Raw genomic sequence first — 24,507 nt, 5'->3', positions numbered from 1 at the left:
TTTGAGGGTTCTGCTAAAGTTCTAAATTGCTCCACAAAAGCCTTTGCATTATCCCCCTTGGTGGCCCTCCCTTCTCCCATTCCCACCAAATCTCTCATTCCCTGAACTGAAATGGGTTAGCATTCCTACTTGCTGAGGCAGTGGATAGCTCTCAGCCATGCCAATTCCATTTTAAGTCTTTCCTGCTTACATGGTGCCCTGTAAGGGCAGGCCCTTTGGGTGCTGTGAACATGTCAGCTATTTGCCAGCGTTCTTTCAAGCTTAGTCTGCTGTGGCGCTCTCAGAATAATGCTGGAATTTCATCCATTGGTGTAGCTTTCAAATGGCGACCTCATTATTCCCTGTGACATCCCTGTGATCCTTTGCAGAGTCCTCACTCCTGCTTTATCCTGGGGCTCCAGGGGTCACTTGGTTAAACCTGATTATAGGCATGGTGAGTTGCTCCAGCTTAACCACCGAGATTCAATCCACCCTAAATAATTCAAAGACTCAATAGCTGACGCGAGGAGTGGCCGTTCCATGAGGCAAGGTGTGGCAGGCACCTCAGGCCACAGATTATTGGGACACCAGCAAGGCAGCAAGATGCCTTCCTACCTCACACTTTAAAAGAAAGGGGAAGGGGAGGGTGAAGGAAAAGCAGGGGGCGTATCTGGCACTTTGTGTCAGGCACACAGAAATCTTGAGCTGCCACAGACTGACATTACCTTCTGATTTAAAGAACAGTAGGATTCTTATATACTACGGCGGGAAATTGAACTGCCAAATGAAACTCTGCCAGAATCCTTAACCACCCCATACAGGGTTAGGGTTAGCACAGAGAATAAAGTGAGGAGAACTGCTCTTGTGGTATCAAGCATGACCTGTCCCCCTAGCTAAGCAGGGTCTGCCCTGGTTGCATTTGAATGGGAGACTTGACGTGTGAGCACTGTAAAATATTCCCCACAGGGGATGGAGCCGCTCTGGGAAGAGCAGAAGGTTCCAAGTTCCCCACATGGCATCTCCAAGAGAGGGCTGAGAGAGATTCCTGCCTCCAACCTTGGAGAAGCTGCTTCCAGTCTGTGTAGACAGTACTGAGCTAGATAAACCAATGGTCTGACTCAGTATATGGCAGCTTCCCATGTTCTTATGATAGATTTTCTCAGCAGCTAGCTTGAGAAGTCAAAGGCATTAACACAGGATGAGATAAGATTCATTAGAATCTCCCAGGTCAGGTTTATCTAATCAAGATGTTAAGGTTTCTTGACAAACACAAATAGTAGTCCAAGAAAAAAAAACCAGAGCAAAAACATCCTAACATAAGAGACAGGTAGGTTATATCTTACATGGTTACAAGGGATCTATACCAAAATACAGTAGTTTAAAACAGAAATTAAAGTCACTTTCTGCCCTCCTAGCAAAAGACATGGAATCCAGGGAGCACAGCTTCTGCAAATTCCAGACTGAAAACTCACTACAAAACACTTGGCTACATACTTAAATGAAACTTGGCTGTCCGATTGACACAGCGCCATAACCTGATTTAGGAATGGTTTCCTGGCTTAGGACACAGAGCAAAACAGGCTTGAGTTTGTTCTCTCCAGTACATATTCAAGGTCTCGGATGAAACAAATACAAACTTGCTCCTTAGATATGAAGGCAGGTTGACCCATTCTGTCAGTATTTGATAGAGCACATATATATGGAGTCAGGGATGAAGTGATGTCTATCAATACACAGCAGACTACTGGCAGATATAAGAAGATAACAGAAGGAAAAAGAAAGAAGAGCTAGTGTAGCACAGGGAATAAAGTGCTGAACTGTCAACCAAGAAATTCCCCCATTCAAATGTCACTTTTGTCTTGAAACCATTAGCCTTAAAAAAAAACTACTTGTCACGGACTTGCCTGTGGCCAATCTCCAACTACCTCCCTTCTTCTGCTCCTGTTCAAAGTCTATTGAAGTGGCCCCAGAAGTGCTGGGGGCGGGGGTGTTAATTGCCACTCTGTTCCTCCACCAGCCATCAGGGAGAGGGGTCAGACTGCTCCTCTCTAGGAGTCTCTAGGGCCAACTCACTCCCATCTCTCCTGACCTCATCCTTGGCCATCCAAACCTTAAATAAAGCCCTGCAATCAGGGCAATCCCAATCACCCTCTCCGGACTCGAGTCTAGCTGTCTGCATCCTCCCTCCTTCAGCTGTTGCCGATCTTGCCAGCTGCTGAGGCCCTGCCTTCTCCTCTTCACCACCAGGGGACAACCTGCTGGGCCATGCTGGCCCACCCACGGTCTGTCGGTTCCCTGGTCTCCTGGCAACCAGGCCCTCCTGGCCAGCTTTGACTGTACCCAGGAACAGTGCAGCCTTAGCCCTGTGACTCGGTGAGTAATCGGGCCCTCCCACAGCCGCGGGAAGCCCCAACACCACTATACTTACAACCTCAGTTACACATCTGCAATATGAGTAGTGCGAACTGGTCTACCTCACTGGGTAAGGATTACTGGGATTATGTATGTGAGCTGAAGCACTTGGAATGCTTAAAAATGGCTGTATAACTGCTAAGTATTTTTTAAAGACCAGGCTCAAACTATCATACTTCAAACACATTATGCAAAAGTCCAGCTCCCTTGAGAAATCCATAATGCTGGGGAAAGTGGAAGGAAAGAGAAGTAGAAGACGACCAGCAGCAAGGTGGATGGACTCGATTACAACAGCAATGAATGCACAACTGAGAGACCTTAAAGGCCAAGTTGAAGACAGATCGTCCTGGAGAGAATCTATCTATGTGGTTGCTAAGAGCTGACACCGACTTGATGGCACTTAATCAATCAAAATCAATCAATTTTTTAAAAAGAAGAACCCATATTTGAAGCACTTCAGGAAAGATGGATTAATGTGAAATTTATGTAGGTGAATAGAATTAGCATATGTGAGACTAAAGGACTTTTGGAAATATGGACAATTTATACAATAACAGAATTTGCTTACTAGTAGAGAAGGTCGGAGAGTTCTACTGTTTCTGTTTTTTCAGGTTAGGCATTATCTGCAAGGGAAATTACAACAATATGGTTTATGAGAGATAACAGAATTTGAAAAACAAATTTTAATGAAACCAGATAAAAGGGGTAATATATCTTATTTTTATGTATTTATTTATCATATTTTCATACTGCCTGATATGTAAATCTTTAGGCAGTGTACAAATCCAACATTAAAATCACAGGTTAAAATACATAAAACACAATAGAAACAATATAAAACAAATTATTAAAATTCTAATTAAAAGCTTGCAAGAACAGGAGTCTTGAGTATCTATCTATCTATCTATCTATCTATCTAATATTTGAGATGGGCCACAAAGATAATATTAAATTAATTCATGGCAATATTAATTTAAATATTAAATTAATCTGTGGCAAACAGGATTTTATATTTGTATTACACAAGGAATCTTATTTTAAAGTTATTTCAGGTTGGCATCTCATAGTTTGGAGGGCAAAAAATAATAGCGGGAGACATGGGTTTGAGGCAGTATATAAATATGTTAAATAAATAAATATGTAAGTAAGTAAATAAATAACTGGTTTCTGTTAGGGTCTTATTGAGGCCCAATCCTACTGCATCACAGAGATGAGGGTGTTTGTTTAATCCTTTTTCATCATGCCTTCCCCCCACTAAAAATCACCCCTCTAAGCTGCTATGAGCCCCGCAAAATGCATTACAGTAAATACAATGAATTTCTTTCTGCCACTGTTATGTTATAGGATCCATGTTCACAGCAATTTAAAACATGTTGTGGTACCAAACCGAACTGAAGTTCAATAGGACAAGATCCATGTGATTGATATCATCAGGTTTATATGTTGAACAAGAACTCTCAAGAAACAGACAAGCTTTTCCCAAATTCTTGTCAACTTTAGACTTATAAATCACATGCTGTTTCCAAATCAAGCCATGGGGTGTTTGCCCAGCACAAACAAAAACATAACTTTCTAGTACTTTCTTCATAAGGAAACCAGCTGGGTCCAGGGCATCCTATTACTGGAGGAAGTAGAACCAAGAAATAATACATTCTGAACTGAAATAGGACTCCTGGGGAAAATTTGTTCCAGGCATGCCCATGAAGCCACCAGAATTGCACCTGAGGCAGCATTGTCTATTCAAATAACTAACAGTACTGACTACATCTTATGTCAGACACATTTTTTACATCATATTAATATCTGTGTGCAATCTGCCATAGAACCAATTTATGTGGGGGCTAATCCATTTTTCATATGACACACACCCCACCCACAATTATGAATAGATTTTTGTTGTGCTGCATATTATGGAAGGAGGTTGGCTGTTCCAGACTTCATGTCACTTCATAACCTTGGTTTTATTAGACCCAGTTGCTGAAATTCCAAGAAACTTTAAAGAAAGATTTTGATTTTGGGTGCTTTCTTTCTTTTTTGAATTAAAATGCCTTTCATTGTTTTGAAAACAATCTGTCAGGATGCAATCAAAATGGAGAAGGGAGACTTGGAATAATTAGCATGACTGATTGAAATTGGGGATCCACCTGAATTTCTTTTCCAATTTATTTCCATATGGAAAAGAATCATGTACTAATATAAAATGTGATAATAAAAGCTTTGCATCCTCCTGCAAGATTAAACAGGAAAGTTTGTAGCCTCCTGAGACGTATTTGGAAAAACTGTCCAGATGGGCATGAAGTAGAAATTTCAGCGTGGGAGAGTCTTTAGATGTCTCATCCAAATGACTATGGGCTACTCAGACATGGAGTATATTGCTGCCAATAAGTCAGTTTGTCAGTCTCTTTACAAGCCTCTGTAGCATAGAACCTACCCAACTTGTTCCAGGTGGAAATATTTATTTTCTGTCTGAAAGAATAATGTTGGAGTGTTGGCCACAATTAATAAAGCAAATTAAATTAAAAATGAGCCCTTTAAATTTTTCCCCCCTTTTCATTGGACATTCAGGTCCCAAGACATCTTTCTGTAGCTACTGAACTCATGTTTGGCCATGAGCTACTACCTTTCAGCCAAAACTAGGTTTTTAAAAACCAAATTTTAAAATTTTAGAGCTTCTGGGAGGAAAGACAAGATCAAATGTGAATAAGAGGCCTGCACAACTTGGAATCCATCAAGCTGAACACAGCCCACCAGCTGATTAACACCCTGGCAGAGGAGTTCCGTGACAGTGGGAGGGAAGTCATGTGACTCTCTTCCTTCCATATTGCTTCAGCTCAAGCTGTTAAGAACATTTTCACAGTGACGTGGTGTAGACCCTCAGATACTTAAGTAAGCCCAGAATTAATCTTTGCTTTATGAATGTGCTCTGTAAGTTTTATGACTTAATTCATGAACAAGTGCAGTCAGTTCATGGGAAAGCAAAAATGTGACTTCTAACTCCCTCAGAATGGCATAAAGTAAAGGGAAGTGGTACTGGAAAATTGCACTGAGCAGTTTTGTGAACTGTGATTAGATGGTGTGTTTCTAAATGCTTCCTGCAGCTAATTATCCAACATAAGGAACTCTTTGGAGCAGCTTGAGTGAAGTTGATGAGCCTGTTGGATAAGCCAAAAGTTTATTCTAAACCTGGCTAACCTAGGAAATTATAACTTTGCATTAAAATCTATATACTTCTGCTGCTTCCTGAGCCTGAGAGTACTGGACACATTGAATCAGGGCATCTTGCACAGCTCACAGATGTTCTAACCAGCAGGATCAGCATCATGGTTGTTGCCACCATTTAACCTGGCAAATTATGGACAATCCAGCCATTTGTCATTTGGGGTAAAAGTAGTGTCACTTCAATGAACTTACTGCAGTAACATTTTCTTTTAATAATTATAGATGGGATTAGCAAACTAGTCATTAATGCTAGTGATCGTTGTAGCCCTTATTACCCTACAGAGTAATTTCAGTTTTCAGAATGGAGATGTCAAGCAACACTATGGGTTATATTTTACAAAAAACAACTCACACTTATTACTTCTTTTTTATAAATAAGTATACTAACAGCTACCCTTTGCTGCCTGCAAGAATTTTCTTCACACACACACACACACACACACACACACACACACCGCGCCACACACACAAACCAAACAAAGTTCACATATGTATGTTCATCACTTGACTTGAAGACTCCCGTGTGTGAATGGGTCATCGTGGATCTAACACCACAGACAGAACTTTCAGATCATCTCACATCATTTCAAGCAGAAAGCGTTTCAACAGAAGCAGTTCTTACACTCAACAGGAAGCTCACGACATACATTTATCAGCCATCAAGTGTGGAGTAGTGAAAAGCAGAGAAATTAAGAGAAGTATCGTTGTGTCTGAACCAACCCTATAGTAAAGGGAACGTGTGCCATCAAGTTAACTTCGACTCCTAGCACCCACAGAGCCCTGTGGTTTTTCTTTTGGTACAAAGGGATAATCCGCAAAATGTGTCACATTTTAAAAGATCTTCCTTGCACTCTGTTTCGCCTCCTGTCATGCCAGGAGTGGCTCATCCTAACACGCCAGAGGGGCAACAAACAAGGCGCAGCTGCCTCTGGTTCCTGGCAGCTCCAGTTGCATCTCTCTCTCCCACCCCACCCCAGTGTTAATAAGAGCTGTGCTAGCTGCAGGCTGGCCATTCATCAGGTAGAACTGTGCGGGCCAGTCAATGACGAATCAGCCCAGGCAGTTTTACCTGACAAATGGCCGGCCTGCAGGCAGTGCAGCTCTCATGAATACTGGGGTAGGGTGGGGGAGAGAGGTTCAACTAGAACTGCCAGGAACCAGAGGCAGCTGCACCTCGTTTGGTGCGCCCCCCCCCTACTTGTCAGGATGAGCCACTACTGCTGTTATACTTTATTCCATTTTAATTGTTATTGAATCCCTTGCTATTGCAACCCACACCCACCTTCTCCCTCCTTAGCAAGCCAGATGTTCTTGATTTTCAAAATAACACATCCCAGAAGATTGTTGCAGAGAAGAATGGTTTAAGAAATTCCCCTTACATAAATAATTCCCCCCCCCGTTAAATACAAGTTCAGACTATCAAGTAGTACGTATCCTATTAACCCCCCCCCCCCCACACACACACACGATATTGACATGCACTCTTTGAACTACAAGAGATGAGATGCTTACATGGGAAAGACCGCCGAGGGTGTAACCAAAAGAAAGACAATTTTTCCAGGTTTCCGGCCCTACTTGAAAAGAATAGATTCTTGCAGAACTGAGGGATGGGATGTCCTATATCATTCAAGGGGTTGTCTGCAGGGGTCCTGGGAAATGCAATTTCTTCTTAGCCCCCTGCTGCCTGTGGTCATCTTGCTGAAAAGTGACATCATTTGCAAAACCAGCAGCAGTAGCCATGGAGTCCCACATTCCTCTCTGAAAATCATTTTGCAGTCTGTCATGAACACAGATCAGAAATTATATTGTTGAATATCAAGAGGGACGTTGTCAAATAAAAAAGAGATTTGGATTTGGGGGGTGGGGGCTCTGACCAACATAATGTTTCACCAACTATGCTGTTCACTTTTCATGAGTCCCCAGCACAACAGAACTATCACTTTCCTTTTCTTTTTTGCTTCCGGGTCAGTACAAAGTTTGAATTTCTTACAGTAATTTGATGGTGCAGTTCTGAATCCAATATAAAGCAAGAGAAGAACTAGCAGCCCAATCCTATTTATTTTATGTATGCATCTCCCTTCTTCCCAGAACATACATAAACATAGGAACTGCCTTGGACTGAGTAAGACCATGGATCCACCTAACTCAGCATTGTCTGTACTGACTGGCAACAACTTTCCAAGGTTTCAGGCAGAAGTCTTTCCCAGCCCTAACGGAAGATGCCAAGGATTGAGCCCAGGACCTCCTGCATGCAAAGCAGATGACCTACCACTAGGGCCCCATTCCCTGCAACCTGGAAGTAGGTCCTTGAGGGCTGTGCAGCCAGCCCTGAGGTACCTATTTCCAGGTTGCACAAAGTGCTTCTTGGGGAGGGGAGACTGGCAAAAACAAAAAACAAAAAAACAGTGAGTGTGCATGCTGTGTCACTCTGGGATGCAGCTGCAGCCTCTGTAGAGCACCAGCACTTCCAACGAAGCACTGAGCCTTGTTTACACAAAAACTCATATGAGTGTACAGTGTACACGGGTTCAGGTCTATACACAGATACAGGAGAATCCCATTATCCATGGGGGGTTCCATTCCACAGGGGGGTGGATAGTAAAGCCATGGATAACAGGGCATTAGGGCAATGGTTAGGTTCTTGAGGCAGTGGGGTAAAAGGGTGGAAACGGAACAAAGGGGCTGGTGCAAACAGTACAAAAGAGATGACAATGGGGAGACATGATAGAGGTGTACAAAATTATGCACGGAGTAGAGAGAGTGGACAGAGAAAAAATAGTCAATAGTCTCACAACACGAGAAATGGGTCGTCCAATGAAACTGAAGGTTGGGAAATTTAGGACCAACAAAAGGAAGTACTTCTTCACACAGTGCACAAGTAACTTGTGGATCTCTCTGCCACAGGATGTGGTGATGGCCACCAGCTGGAATGGCTTTAAATGGGGCTTACACAAAGTCATGGAGGACAGGTCTATCTATGGCTACTAGCCTGGTGGCTGTGGGCCACCTCCAGCCTAAGAGGCAAGATGCCACTAAATATCAGTTGCAGGGGAGCAACATCAAGAAAGGGGGCAAGCCCTCACGCCCTGCCTGTGGCTTCTTGAAGGCATCTGGTGGGCCACTGTGTGAAACAGGATGCTGGACTAAGTGGGCCTTGAGCCTGAACCAGCAGGGCTGTTCTAATGTTCTTATGACTACTGGCCACAAACTGATTTCAAGTTAGCCACAAAAACACTTTGAAGCTCTTCTCACGATCAGTGAGAAGAGCTTTGGGGCTAACGGCAGGGAAGGAGAGTTATCCGCTGCTAACTGGGCAAAGAGGCACCTTTTGCCGTGGTGATTCTATTTATTTAGCAGGGGGAGAGTAACTGGCCCTATCCACCCCCAGCACAGTACATCCAGTGACTGTTGCTGGTGTCTATCTTGTGTTTTTTTAAGAATGTGAGCCCTTTGAGGACAGGGAGCCATCTTATTTATTTATTATTTCTCTGTGTAAACCATCCTGAGCCATTTTTGGAAGGGCAGTATAGAAATCAAATTAATAATAATAATAATAATAACAACAACCTTACCTTTCCCGCAGACGATCCTCTGTTGGTCTGTTTAAGCAAGATCAAGAACCTGGAAGAGAAAGAACATTACAAATACTTGGGCATTCTCCAGACTGATAACATCGCACACACTGAAGTTAAAAGAAAAACTGGAAGTGAATACATCAGGAAAGTTAGAAAAATCCTCAAGTCCAAACTCAATGGCGGGAACACCATACAAGCCATAAACACCTGGGCTATACCTGTTATCAGATACACTGCAGGAATAATAGACTGGACCCAGGCAGAGCAAGAGACACTGGATCGTAAGACCAGGAAAATCATGACCATCAATCATGCTCTGCACCCCCGCAGTGATGTCGATAGGCTATACCTCCCTCGCAGCTCAGGTGGAAAAGGAATGCTGCAAGTCCATCAAACAGTAGAGGAGGAGAAAAGAGGCCTTGAAGAATATATCAAGGACAATGAAGAAGATGCACTTCAAATGGTCAATAATGCGAAACTATTCAACACCAATGAAACAAAGCAGGCCTACAAGAAAGAACAATTCAAGAACCGAGCAGAAAAATGGAAAAAGAAGCCCCTGCATGGTCAATATTTGCACAATATAAGTGGAAAATCAGACATCACCAAGACCTGGCAATGGCTTAAGAATGGCAACTTGAAGAAAGAAACAGAGGGTTTAATACTGGCTGCACAAGAACAGGCACTAAGAACAGATGCAATAAGAGCAAAAGTAAAAAAATCCACCACAAACAGCAAGTGCCGCCTTTGTAAAGAAGCAGATGAAACAGTGGACCACCTAATCAGCTGTTGTAAAAAAATCGCACAGACTGACTACAAACAAAGGCATGACAAGGTAGCAGCAATGATACACTGGAACATCTGCAAAAAATACAAGCTACCTGTAGCCAAGAATTGGTGGGACCATAAAATTGAAAAAGTGGTAGAAAATGAAGATGCAAAAATATTATGGGACTTCCGACTACAAACAGACAAACATCTGCCACACACTACACCAGATATCACTGTAGTCGAGAAGAAAGAAAAACAAGTGAAAATAATCGACATAGCAATACCAGGGGATAGCAGAATAGAAGAAAAAGAAATAGAAAAAATCACCAAATACAAAGATCTACAAATTGAAATTGAAAGGCTGTGGCAGAAAAAGACCAGAATAATCCCAGTGGTCATTGGCGCCCTGGGTGCAGTTCCAAAAGACCTTGAAGAGCACCTCAACACCATAGGGGCCACAGAAATCACCATCAGCCAGTTACAAAAAGCAACTTTACTGGGAACAGCCTATCTTCTGCGACGATATCTATAACAACTGACAATAAAATTCTGGCATCCCAGGTCCTTGGGAAAGACTCAATGTCTGGATAAAAGAAACCAGTCAATAACACCTGTCTGACTGTGTAAACAAGAAAAAACAACAACAACCACCTTACCTTTCCCGCAGACGATCCTCTGTTGGTTGCTAGATGGGCGGATCACCCACCCAGATGAGCGGCGGCTTCCCTATGGCGCTCCAGCGTCTCACTCGGACACTCTGGGGGTTGGGCGCAGGGATGCCCCACTGTGTGGTGCAGTGTGGCACCCCCCAGAGCCCAAATAATGCACTGCACGAGTGCACAGTACATTACTGGGAGCCCCCCTCCCGCCCCCCAAGTGTGTCTGCCGCAGCTGTCAGCAGCCACGGCAGACACGTGATCACTTAGCCCAGTTTTTGGGTGCACTTGCACCCAAAAACCTGGGTTAAGTGTCAGACTACTTAAGAGGGCTCGCTACCACCGGGAGCCACGTGGCTCCCAGTAGTTCTCATGTGCAGCGAAAACCGGGCTGGACTTCCCCAGTTTTCGCTGCCCGTGAAAACAGCTTCTTTGAGTTCTTTTTGGTTTTTTTAATCTTTCCACAGCTTAATACAGGAGTTTCCACTAAATCAAATATAGTGGTGAGGAGTAAAAAATGAGGAAAACCAGATTCCTGATTAAAAGGATTGGCGATTTTTAGTTTAATTCTACAAATACCTTTTTCGAGTACAGTATTTGCCTATCAACAGTTTTTATAAATGTATTTGGAGAGGCCCTTGGAAAATACTATACTTAATTAGCTATCCCAAAATTCTTATGGAGTGGTCTTATAACAAACATATGATGTGCTGAAAGAAAAGTAGATTTTTTCTAAAGGCAAGGGAACAAAAAAACAAAAGCAAAGAACACTTTCTGCTCTTAATTATCTCCTTAAGCCTCCTCTAATAATCAGGGCCTCCAAAATCTTTCGGGCCTCAATGAAAAACTCTATTTCACCTCAGGAGGAATTCCAGATCCACAGATGACTTGCAAATTAGGAGAATGTCAGTCATGCAGCAGCCCATGCTGGAGTGTGCTGGACCAAAAGATATCCCTAAGCCTTGCAATAATCAGCTAAAGTAGAAGAGAAGATTGGTGTAATGTTATTACTTTTTAATTTAGTACACTTATAGAAAAAGAGAGCTTACAACACATCTTATAGTCAGGGACTGAGCCCAGCCTCATGATTACAATGGCAAACAGACATTCCGTGAAACAGTGCTGGGTGTGTCGGCCATCAATCCAACATCAGGGGCCTGGAGCACCTTCCTTATGAGGCAAGGCTACAGCACCTGGGACTATTTAGTTTAGAAAAAAAGATGACTGTGGGGAGACATGATAGAGGTCTATAAAATCATGCATGGAGTGGAGAAAGTGGAAAGAGAGAAATTCTTCTCTCTCTCCCATAATACTAGAACCAGGGGTCATCCCATGAAATTGACTGCCAGAAAATTTAGGACCAGCAAACGGAAGTACTTTTTCACACAACGCATAATCCACTTGTGGAATTCTCTGCCATGAGATGTGGTGACAGCCAACAACCTGGATGGTTTTAAGAAGGGTTTGGATAACTTCATGGAGGAGAGGTCTATCAAAGGCTAGTAGTCAGAGGGCTATAGGCCACCTCCAGCCTCAAAGGCAGGATGCCTCTGAGTACCAGTTGCAGGGGAGTAACAGCAGGAGAGCGGGCATGCCCTCAACTCCTGCCTGTAGGCTCCCAGTGGCATATGGTGGGCCACTGTGTGAAACAGAATGCTGGACTAGATGGGCCTTGGGCCTGATCCAGCAGGGCTGTTCTTATGTTCTTATTTCAACACCAATCCACCCAGTTCAGACAAGCTATCCCTCTTTTTTATTGTTAAAAGCTTCACATAAATATTCACGTGTTTATCCATTCATTAATTGTTTTACTAATTTAAAAAGGAACTCTTTTTTTTTTTTAAGTGCAGAGTTGTTCCAGAGGTTAGGGGGAGGGTGACATCACATGGGCCAGGCAATCAGCACTGTACATAGCTGGCTTCTACTGCAAATTTGCAGAAATGTCTTTTTCAGAGCTTGACCCTGGAAATGAATAGGTGTGTCTGGACTGAGTGTAGTGAGAGTGCTTCCAGATCAGCCCCCACCATCTGTCTCCTCCTCTAGTATCTCACAGATGTGATGGGAATGAAAGGATCTGGGCATGATTGTAGCTCTCAGGACAAAAGCGCAGGGGCGTAACGAGTGGGCCCAGAGACAAAATTTTAAAATGGGCCCCTCGCTGATACACACTCACTCACTTCACATGTGACTTGCCTCTGGGGGGCCCCTTGAGACGTGGGGGCCCCAGGCAGCCGCCTCCCCTTGCCTAATGGTAGTTACGCCCCTGCAAAAGTGTATAGATGAAACAGTGTGCTGACCTGAATTTCTCAAAACAGTTGATTCTTAATGAAGCTGTCAACTACCCCATCCACTTGTTTTAGGGTCAAAAGTCCTTTCTCCTTTATTTATTTGCTTCTATTACTTATTAAATATGGCAAATAAAAGACTTCATTGTGCCTGGTAGGGAATTTCACATCATCTTACCCTTGTCATGCCAGCAAATACAGGAGCACTAGACTGAGCCTTAAGAGCAGAAAAGGAAGTAATTTTTGCAAGCCACTCTGCAATTGCAGAGAAAAGTCCTGGATAAGGACAGGGGCTGGAGACACAGAGGCTGTTCTAGCCTGGAGCAGGATGCCCGTGTAGAGTGCCAGGATCCACATGGACCCTGGTATCCTTGCCCAGCCAAACCTTACTTTTCAGCCTGGCTCTTAGCCGAGGTTAAGGGAGTGGGGGCTCTCTTAACCTGGCTGCCGGGATCGTGTGTCTCCTTGGGCTGCATGCATCTAGAGTGCCCATCTGACAGGCATCTAGAGCGCCTGTCTGACGGAATCTCCCAATGCGGGGGAATCCTCCATTGTGGGATACTCCACTATGACTGGCACAGTGCTGCTCGTCTGAGAGTGTGGTCTGCGCTCCCAGCAAGGTTCAAAGGACCGTCTAGGGGGAAGGGGTCATGAACAACTCCATATTGTCTCCCTTATTTTTCGCTACTGTAACTTAACTGATTTCCACCATTTGTTGCTTTGATTGCAGTAGGTCCTGTTCTTTTTATTACACACATGTAGTATTAAATGTCTTGCATCTTAGCAATCCAGAATTGGCCATATTGGCTCTTCTAATGATTCAGCTCAACCCTCAACAAACAACAACTACTACTACTACTACTACTGATAGTTATATACTGCTTTTCAACAAAAGGTTATCAAAGTGGTTTACATAGAAAAAGAAATAAGATGGCTTCCTCTCTCAAAAGGGCTCACAGTCTAAAAGGAAATATAAGATAGACACCAGCAGCAGCTACTGAACAGATGCTGTGCTGGAGATAGATAGCGACAGCTGTTCTCCCCAGGGGCGGAGCCACCACTGGGTGAAAGGGTTCAAATAACCCGGGCCACCCACCAATCAGGGTGTGTGAGAGCGGCCCCAGACACGCCCCCTGTGTCTGATGTCAGACATGAGTGGTGGGGCCAGGGGCCACGGCAGCCGCCACCAGCCTCACTACACTACTGGGACCGAACGAATGTATGCATGTTAATGGCAGTTTGGTGGCATTCTAGTTGAGTCTTTGTTTGTTCTGCACACCTGGTTTGCATAATACGAGAAGCAGCCCGCCGGTGAGGAATCTTAGCCCTCCGACTTCTTTAACTCCACACCAGCAAGCAAGCAAGCAAGCCAGCAGTGCATACTACATTTCCCAGCATGCCTGGAAAGCTCCAGGCCTGCTCAGTGTTTGTCCTGTCAGCTGCAATGCATGGTGGCAGACGTAGTCTACAGAGTTCCTAGGCATCCTATAGGCTGGCTGATGGGAAGAAGGGAGAGAGAGAGAGGGAAGCGGTCCAAAAACTTGGAAAGCGCGTGCCAATTGAAACATTTTGCAAATTACCATGGCCTGCCATTGTTGGTGCTCTGCCCAAGTGGGCGGCACCAACTCTTGTTGAGCAGCTGCTGCTGCTTTTGCAAAGGTGCTGCTCCATTACCCCAAGATCTTGGGATTGGGATAGGTAAGTATCAGTGGGGGTCGCGGCCACCTCTCTGCTCTGCCCCCCTCCCAGCCCCTGCTGTTTCCATCCACTTTAGATTTCAGGAAACAAGCCCTACCAAACATTGAGATTTGGAGCCAAAAGAACAGCCTGAAATGTGTCTGAAGGAAAACGAGGTGGCTGGCAAAAGAAAGAGAAGGCGAAGCTAAACCTGCCTGCCTTTGGACCTAGGAAGTGGGGAGAGGGAAAGAGCAACCGAAGGCTTCCTGTTTGCGTAAGGAACTGAGTGGCCGACTGGATCTTCTTTGACTTTGAAAGCTCTTTGATGGGGAGAGTATGCCTCTCGGTCAGACCCAAGCGCTGCTCATTCACATGTGACGTGTCTCTCTCTGCAGTCATCCTCCCTCCTCCTCCTCTCCCACTCAGGCCAAGCGAGGCTGCTCCTGCCCCCAGAGAAGGAAAGCAGCAGAAGGGTGGTGCCAGCATCGGAGGTAAGCAAGCTTTGCTTTCTCCCAGTCCCTAAGGAAGGTGGGGCGGAGGAGAGGAGCCAGGGGAGGGTGGCTTCCCCAGCGGGTCCCACCGCAGTCCTGGCGGTGTTTCCGGGAGTGTGCATGTTCTGTGGCACACGGAAAACCAGGATGTGCATCCGGGTTGGGCCACCAGCTCTGCTTCTCCTGGCTGCCTGCCTTGGTGGAGTCACCCCTCTCTCCCCTTGCCTGACACGCGCACAGAACCCGGAGAGGGATGCCGCTGGGCTTGGAAGGGGGCTGGGCCAGGCTGCAGCTCCACACGGCACACCTGGGTGAAGGATGTAAGTGTGGGGCAGGCAGGGCACATGCCCCGGGTGCCACTTGAAGGGGGGTGCCATTTCATAAAATTAACAAAAAATATTTAAAATGGCTGCTGAAAACACAATGGCCACTGCACATGCTCAAATGGCCTCTGTGAGGCCCTAGAACAGGCCAGGCCTCGCAGAGGCCATTAGAGCATGCATGGTGGCCATTTTGTTTTTAGCGGTCATTTAAAAAAAAAATTAAAAAAATGGCCACGACACATGCTAAAATGGTCCCTGCGAGGCCTTAGAAGCCAGCAGGGGGAAGGGAAACCTTTACAGACCCCCCCCCCCAGCCTTTAGGAAGCCCCCTGAAGGGACTACAGGTATTATTTTTAATTCAATATAATATAAATCACTGTACACCTATTCAGTTTGGCACTATGTACAGAGAATCAGGGCTTGTGAATACTGAGCTGAAGCGTATGAGCTAGGATTGTATCAATTTGCTCTTACTTTGCTTCTTGTGACAAGTGAGTTAAATGTGATGTCTTAATAATATGGCTATTAATGGTGAGTTTGTCTTTGAATCAGTGTGAAATCCTTAGTATTAAGGCCCACTGGGAGTTTCTTGCTCTCTTGCTCTCATTTTAACTGTCTTTCTGAAATACTAGAATATATTCCAAGCAGTGACACAGTTTACTCTGAATATCCTTTAATTATTTTCAGAGTATCTGGGGAAAGTCAAATTCTCCATTTATTTTTAAAACTTATGTAATAGTGATGCTACAATGCATAGTAGAGAATTAGACAGGCACTTCTGTCTGTTTAGTTTTCCAAGTACACCTCCACATAGTATTTGTGTATTTCATGAGCCCCATCATACTGAAATTTGTAGTTATCCAACATTTTTTGGTCTGGCTACGTCCACTGCTAAATAATTTTTGAAAGATAAAAAGATTAATGAGCTTGACTTGTATTTTTCAGCTGATATCAATCAATCAATTTATTTATTTCAGTCATAGACCAGTTCAATAAGATAAAAACCGATAAAAAATAAGATAAAAACAGCAATAAAAGTTCATTATACCATGTGAGTCCACATTTGACATATTATATAGCAAAATTTAGCCACCATATCTGCAACATCAGAATTTGGATTGGTAAGCAAGTAATTTAAATAAAATTCATCTTGATGACCAGGGAAATTATTCAGAAGCAGGGCTATTAATTTACATCTTACTTCTCTATAATAATCGCAATACAACAGGACATGAGCAGTTGTTTCAATATGGCCAGATCCATATGGACACACTCTAGATCAGGCCTGCTCAACTTAGGCCCCCCAGCTGTTTTTGGACTACAACTCCCATTCCCATTCTCAGCCACAGCAGCCAATAGCCAGGGATTATGGGACCTGTAGGCCAACATCTGCAGGAGGGCCGAAGTTGAGCAGGCCTGCTCTAGATACACGACGTGCCTGCGAATCTTCCGAATAGGACCGCTGTAGGTAGATTTCAGCTGATATTATGGTAAAGTTATCTGAAAGATGGGTGTCAGATGTTTGGACAGGGGGCACAATTTCAGTGCTTGCCCTAGGGGCTATTTTCCCTAAATACGCCACTGTGTAAGTGGGTTGTGTTGTGAGGAGGCAGGCATGGGGCGCTGCTACTGTGCTTGGGGCTGGTCAGTGTGGAAGGAATGGCTTGTGCACGGGAGCTGGTCTGGGTTGAACAGGAGGGCAGCAGGGGCTGAGCTGTGAGGGGGTCAGACCAGACACGGGGGCAGGGCTAGCCAGATGCAACTTACGTCAGATGCAGGGGTGGGGCCAGAGGCCGCCGCCAGCCTTGCTACACTACTGGTTCTCTCCCTGCTAAATGTAAAAGAGGCACCACTTTAAAAGATGCCTCCTTGCCTGGTTATCAGGGGTACAGCACCCACAACATCCAAAGAGAATTGAGACATGAGCACAAAACTCTTCTCAAAGGTTTCCTGTCCCTAAGCCCAGATACAGCAAAGCTGAACCTTGGAGTGATGAAGGCTGTGTGGGCATGAAAGTTGTTCTCAATCCCAAACCATTGTAACGTCTAAGCAGCTGACTTGTCGCTGTATTTTATCATTCTTCTAGCTGCACAATAACATCCTGCCAACTGACACTGTGCCTCCTTCACAAATGTGACTTTCTCATACTCTTAAAAGCACCATTCCTGACATCCTTTAGGAGCTATACTCCCAAGAGAAGAGCTTGAATATGTTTCTTGGTAGCACAAAATTATAACTGGCAGCTGATCGTGTGCATTATTAAGGCTGTTCATACTGACAGGAAAAAAGGAGCCACAAGTCCATCAAAGAGGCTGTTCTCACACGCAGCCTAACCCAGGCTAGGGAAGCCCAGCCTGGGTTAGGCTGCATGTGAGAACCACTGGGATTAGGCCCAATCCTGGCAGGGCAGCGCCTCCTAGTCTGACTTTTTAGCCAGGCTTTTAGCCAAGGTTAAGGGAGCCAGCACTCCCTTAACCCAGGCTTCCTGCTCATGTGCGAGTGCTGGCTTCTTAGAGTACCCATCTCCTGGGGGAATCCCCCAATGCAGTGCGCATATCACGCAGTGCATTGTGGGATCCCCAGAATCTGCATCGTCCTGGCCTCTAGAGCTGTGCACTACACCACTGTCCACGCTCCTCCTTCTGGGGTGAAAGAGTTTAACCAGCCTCCCCACCCACCCACCTGCCCAGTTGTGTGAACGACCACAAATTGTCCACATATAACTACAGCGGTGCGCTGGAGCCTGTAGACAAATCTCCACCTTCAATTTTGACAGTCGCTTGATATGAGGAGGTTGTAATGTATATATCTATGCTGGATACTTTGTCTCTCGGGTCTCTTTTTTAAATTCCAGGGCAGACCTCCTGTTCCTTCTCCTCCTGTTTGTGAACTAAGTAGAACAACCTTGGTTTCACTTGACAGAATATAACCTAAGTTAAAAAGCTTATTCCAGACAGGGAGGCTATTCTCGTGACCTCCCAAAAGCAGGCTAAGGGAGCCCAGCCTGGTTTTGGGAGGTCATGTGCTACAACGGGAGCCGTGTGGCTCCTGGCAGGAAACCACCTTAAATGCTCCACGCCATGGTGACTCACAAGGGGACCCCCCCCAACTGGGAGGCTCCAACAAACCTCCTGGCATCAGGGGGCTCCCCAGCATGCCCACACACTCGTGCGGGGCATGTTGGGACTTCTGGGGGGCACCCGGCCCCTGATCCCCGCTGCCCCTACTGGCTTCGTGACAGAGCCAGTAATCGTGTGGGCGGCTGCCCAGGGTGCACTGAGTCCTTGTGTGTGGGGGGGGAGAGCAGGTCAAGCCTGCTCTCCCCACCTAACCCCCTCCGGCTCTCCACTCTGCTCGTGTGGAGAGCCTCAGGATGTGTTAAGAGAAGACCAGCTTTCAGTTGTCATTTCCAAACTTATTCCTGCCCTCTTACTATGAAGTTGCTTGTTCTCTCATTTACATGTCAGCAACTAGTTGGCGAGTGCCATCTAGTGGTGCTAACTAGAAAAAAAAGTTTGCCCAACCTTTGCTTAAATTGACATAAAATTTGGGCCAAAAGAGAATGTTAAATGCATCATCTCCTTTCCCTGTTCGTTCTCTCTCTCTCTCTCTCTCTCTCTCTCTCTCTCTCTCTCTCTCTCTCTCTCTCTAGAGAGAGAGAGAGAGAGAGAGAGAGAGAGAGAGTAGCCATAGTGGGGGTTAATTCAGATCAGGGCCCAAAGCTGCTATTTGCCTCAGAAGGGAGGCTACAAATTGCTAAGTCAGTTGATGTTCACTGGGTGATTGCTATATATAGCAAATTGAGCCAATTTACACCATATGAGATTCAAACCAAGTGTTTGCTGACATTTTGTTAAGCCACAAGGTAAAAAGAAAAAAGCACCCATAAATTACTGTTCAACTCAGATTCAGGGTGTTGTAACATCCTAGTCTGACAGAAGGAAAGACTTAGAATTATGGATGACAAATCATGGGATGTGCCATAAACTGTGCCATCTCCTCGCATTATTAAGAGAAGCAGATTGCACATACAAACCCCTTCCCAACCTAGATGTATGCTCTCCTCCCCGTGCTTGGACCCTGGATAGGATACCCTCCTGGAGAAAGGGTCCTAGAAAGACTCTCAGGTCCATCCTAAACCCAAAAAAACCCCAACACCTTAGTCTGTCTAACGTCCACCAGGTGGCACACCCACTCAGTGGTCCATCTTGGGCAAAGATTTCAGCTAGCAAAGCTCTGTTGTTGTTCTGGAAAGTGCACGTGTATCAGCCTACATGATGTCCAGCCGTCAAGCAATGGAAGGAGGGCTGCAGATCCACATGAAGCCTTCAGCATCTCAAAACATAGGGCCAGAGTAACCTAGTTGCTCCCCTATTCACTCCCAGCAGCAAAGAATAGCAATAGCAATAGCAATAGCACTTACATTTATATACCGCTCTATAGCCGGAGCTCTCTAAGCGGTTTACAGTGATTTAGCATATTGCCCCCCAACATTCTGGGTACTCATTTTACCGACCTCAGAAGGATGGAAGGCTGAGTCAACCTTGAGCCCCTGGTCAGGATCGAACTTGTAACCTTCTGGTTACAGGGTGGCAGTTTTTACCACTGCGCCACCAGGGGCTCTAGAAGAAAGCAGAAGAACCACATTTGAAAGAAAAACTAACATAGCAATAGTGACAGTCAGTCCCACAGCTTCCCTGGCAACTCTGAGGGCATGACTAGTCAGAGTCTTCATAACTGGTGGGCAGCTTGCTGCTTGGAGTGAATTAGAGAGCAACTATGTTACACGGGCACTAGTGCTGGCATAGCAGCCACCAGTGCAGCAGGACCATTGGATCAGCTTGCCAATTGCTAACTATTTGGTTGGCAATGGGCAACCTTCACAGATGATGATGATGATGATGATGATGATGAGCAGCAGCCGCCGCCGCCGCTGCCGCCACAGCCGCTGCCTTCCAGCAGTGAGTAGTGGAGCTTGGTTTTCTTTAATGTATAGCATTTATATCCCGCATTTCTTTCAAGACCTCATACATAGGGCTCAGGGTCTAGTAGGCAAGGCTCCCAGCAAGTAGCAAGGCTGGATTGGACAAAAAGTGAAGAAGGGCCCCTGCCCCCCTTCTGCAGAGAGGCAGTGGGGAGAGCAAAGAGTATATTGTCGCTCAACTGGTGAACCCCCTCTCCCTCAGGGGCCCAGGGACATTTGTCCCCTGGTGCTCAAGTTCTCAGGCAGTCTCCCAACCAGATACTGGCCATTGTCTTGACTAATGAAGGACAAGCACTCCTCACTCTTCTGTGCTGCAGACTAGCAGCACTCTGCTGATTGCAGAGAAGGAAGCAATTTTCGCCCGTTTCTCCCACCCTTGAAAATGCTCCCTGCATAGGGTCCCTGGGTGTTGCATAACCCTTAGGAACACTCACTCAGTCACTTCACTCATGCACCCTCCCCCTCTCCCTCTCCCACCAGGCGAGCACTGCCTTTGTCTGCAAGGCAGCCCCAGCACACAATTAAGCCACTGCTTAATTCAAAGAAGCACTGGCACTTCATTAGGATGTAGACACTGACCAGACTTAGTTCCATGTCGCTTGAGCAAAGTGGCTGGCTGCATCATGCAGTCTTCAGACTACATGATGCCCAGAGATGAAAGTTTGGGCGGTATAGCAGTTTAATAAATAAATAAATAAATGCTCCCATATGAGGACGGAGCATTGGTTCACTTACCGTGAAGGCTTCTTCTGGTTGCTGCAGTCAAGGCCATCTCGGTGGGTTATCCCCCTCCCGTGCTCCAAGGCAGGACTATGCTAATTAGCTGAAAGATAGAAGTCTCTAGAGCCTGAGGGGGATGACCCCGCCCAAGGGCCAAGTTAGCAAATAAAGACTGACCTATATTTCCAACCACAGATTAAGCTACATGGGGTAAATCATAGTAAGCTAGAATAGACAGGTGAGTTGGGTGGAAATATGATACTGAAGAGCCCTTGCCAGCTGGAAGAGTGATCTAATTCCAGCACTCGTACTAAACGAGTAAAACAAAAACAGCAACACCCCACCATCAGGAGCAACCCAAGAGCGGCTAGCCGGGAGGGCCGAGATGGCCTTGACTGCAGCAACCAGAAGAAGCCTTCACGGTAAGTTAACCAATGCTCTGTTCTCGGTTGCTGCAATCAAGGCCATCTCGATGGAACATACCAAAGCCTGTACGTCGCCAGGGAGGGATACGCTCTTGGCCGCTCCTGTAGAAGCGCCCTCGCAGAACTCGTCTACCAAAAGCCACCTAGGCGGAGGCATAATGTCCACTTTAAAATGCTGCATGAACGTAGACGGATTATTCCAGGTTGCAGCCCTACAGGTTTCTTGGACTGGTGCATTGGGTGAAAAAAGGCAGCTGAGGCTGCTGCCACCCTCGTTGAGTGGGCTGTGATATATAAGGGAGGCCGAATGTTTTGTGCGCCAGAACAATACACGCGGTAATCCATCTGGCAATAGTTGAAGAAGTCACTGCCTCACCTATAGATCCTGGTAGAAGGAAACGGACAGACAGTCAGTTTTATGGAATGAGACTGAGCCGCTGATATAGGTCCAAGTTGTACCATAGTTACACCTGAGAGAGTTTTGGTTGTGGATGGACCTTGGTCTTTAGGACGTCAAGAGAAAAGTCAAAGTCGGACGAATATCCTAGGTTCCTCTGTAAGGCCAACGGTGAGGGTTCCACTGTGTTAGGGACCCTGCTAACCTATGATCATCTGCCCGGTAAATCTCATGCCCAGGTAGGGAACTGGACAGGTGCCCAGCTGATGTACTGAGGGAGAAGTTGGCAGATAACACCCCTCAGGAATGATGACACTCTGCCTGCCTTAGGCTAGGCTGCAAGCAGTACAACAACTCTCTAGGATTAGTTGGGTGTGGTCATCCAACTATATGGCCCTGGAGCGGGATATAAATGTAAAATAATAATAATAATAATAATCCTAGCTGGTGGTGGTGGTGGTGGTGGTGGTGGTGGGAGGAGAGAGTTCCACCCAGGAAGAACAGTTAGGCAAGAATGTTAAGATAGCTGGAGAGAGTCCAGAGGTTATAAGCCTGTGAGAGGCTATGAGCCTGTGGTAATATATCCCATGATGGGAATAGCAGTAGTCACGAAAACAGTGATATCGATCGAGGCATTGCCCCGTGCCATCATCTCATGGCTAAGACGGTTTGTATGGAGAGTGACTGTTAATAGGCTAAATCAAGAAGGAATAAGTAAACTGTATAGTTGGTGCTTGCCATGTCACTACCTGTAATGGGGGACCCACTATAAATTAAAACAGTGAGCCATATCCTTACTGCCTGTAGGGAGTCTTGATATGTCTTGGGTGCTGGAGATGAGCTCCCCTAGGAACCATGGCTGTTACATGACCCTGGAGAAGGTATCTAAGATGGAAATGGGCCAATGTGGCCCTGGTTACTACTAGGCAGTGCACCGGACCTGGCTGCACATCCCTCGCTACATAGGAGGCAGATCTCAAAGGTCTAGGACTCATGTTGCCGAGTGGCTGGACGATGGCTTATTTGTGAGAGCCCATGTGGACTATGTTGTACTGGGTAGGAGGTATGTCACTATAGCTTAGTATGGCCGTCTTGGCTGCTACCTCATATGGGATTGTTGAGCCAGGGAGTGGAGATCTGAGGCAAAGTATATTTTGTGTTAGGGGTAATACGATGTGTCCCCCCTTTCACCAATTTTGTGTTTGGACATGAGGTATACTACTCTCAGGGGTGTGCCCTCATACCTGTGACTGGAGATGCTGACATGACTGAGGCCTTCCTCTGTTGGAAGTGGCAGCTACACTTGCATGCCAGCGTTTGACCCAGGTGGGAAGCCTGGGTGGGACTGTGGACTTGTAGTCCTCCCATGATTGGAGGAGGCTGTCCACTGCTGTGTCATTGTTAATTTGGCAGTGTTCACATTGTATATTAATTGTGGGACATCCAGAAGGGTGAACAGGGCCGGAAGGGCTGTTGATGTGAACTTCCTCGCCCGCTAACCGGAGGTAGATGGGGCTATCCTTAGGGACTTCGCTGATAGGTAGCATCTAGCCAGGTGGTCTCTCTGAACTGCCTCAATACTACCCCAGAGATCCAGAGCCAGGAGGGTGAAGGAATCAGCCTCCTAAGGGGGTATGACTCTAGGCTCCATGCAGCCACCCTATGAGGCTAGGGTGGGGCCTTGGAAGGGGAGAATCGGAAGAGGCAAGGCTATCAGTGCCTGTGGTCAGAGGCCTTATTAAGGTTCAAATTAGATGCATGAGAGCAGCGAAGATAGTATGAACATGTTCCCCAATAATGGTATGTTAAAGGTAGAGTAGAAGTACACCGGAGGATCCTATGTCTCATGAGAGGGCATGAGACCTCCGGCTAGACGCCTGTCTTTAGTAAGATATGTAAATAAGCACCTCGCTGAAGTAAGTTATCTCACCGGAAGAGGGCATACCTAGTGGTAAGAGAACCACCCCAGTAGTGTAAATGAAAAGGACATTGAGGCCCCTGAGTACCAGCTGCAGGGGAGCAACAGCAGGAGAGACGGCATGCCCACAACCTCTGCCCGCAGCCTCCAGTGGCATCCGGTGGGCCACTGCGAGAAAACAGGATGCTGGACTAGCTGGGCGCTAGGCCTGATCCAGCAGGGCTGTTTGAGGGTGGGGCTCTCCTGGAAACTTAATTTTATGTTCTACCAGACTGGAGACATAGAATGAACCATTGGCACTGACCTGAAAGGTCATTCTCCTCAGAAGTACGGGTTGCATCCTTTGCAGATAGAACCCTCTTGTGAGGGAAAATATTAGTGTCCCTGGAAGTTCATTTGAACAAAAAATTAATTATGTCCTTTAGTGAAGAGGAGCTGGACTAGATTGGCCATGGGCCTGATCTAGCATGGCTGTTCCTGTGCTGTTACAGAAGCGACAGTCACAGACCTTGTTGTGCACCACCCAGAGCCCTGGAAGGGGTGGTATGGAAATGCAACAAATAAATAATAAAACAATCAATAATACTGTGGTCTCCCATTCAAATGCATGCAGGGTTGATCCTGCTCCGCAAATGAAAGCACCCTCGCTCGCCTCAATGTAACCAGATTTTCTGG

At 45.9% G+C, this 24,507-nt stretch overlaps 1 long non-coding RNA gene across 1 annotated transcript in view; it reads right to left on the bottom strand.

The window, feature by feature from the left end:
- The window catches only part of LOC128350879 (uncharacterized), a 51,135-nt gene extending 43,052 nt beyond the window's left edge, over positions 1-8,083 (bottom strand). Inside the window, exons 1-2 of the long non-coding RNA XR_008319489.1 lie at positions 7,123-8,083; positions 2,960-3,014 (exon numbers count right to left, since the gene is read on the bottom strand). This is a non-coding gene — a long non-coding RNA (uncharacterized LOC128350879). The remainder of the gene's footprint in view (positions 1-2,959; positions 3,015-7,122) is intronic.
- Between the last annotated feature and the right edge of the window lie 16,424 nt (positions 8,084-24,507).

This window comes from Hemicordylus capensis, chromosome 3, assembly GCF_027244095.1.
Source record: "Hemicordylus capensis ecotype Gifberg chromosome 3, rHemCap1.1.pri, whole genome shotgun sequence".
NCBI classification, from domain to species: Eukaryota; Metazoa; Chordata; class Lepidosauria; order Squamata; family Cordylidae; genus Hemicordylus; species Hemicordylus capensis.
Note: the sequence above shows the minus strand (reverse complement) of the source record. Positions and strands in the feature narration are given on the sequence as shown.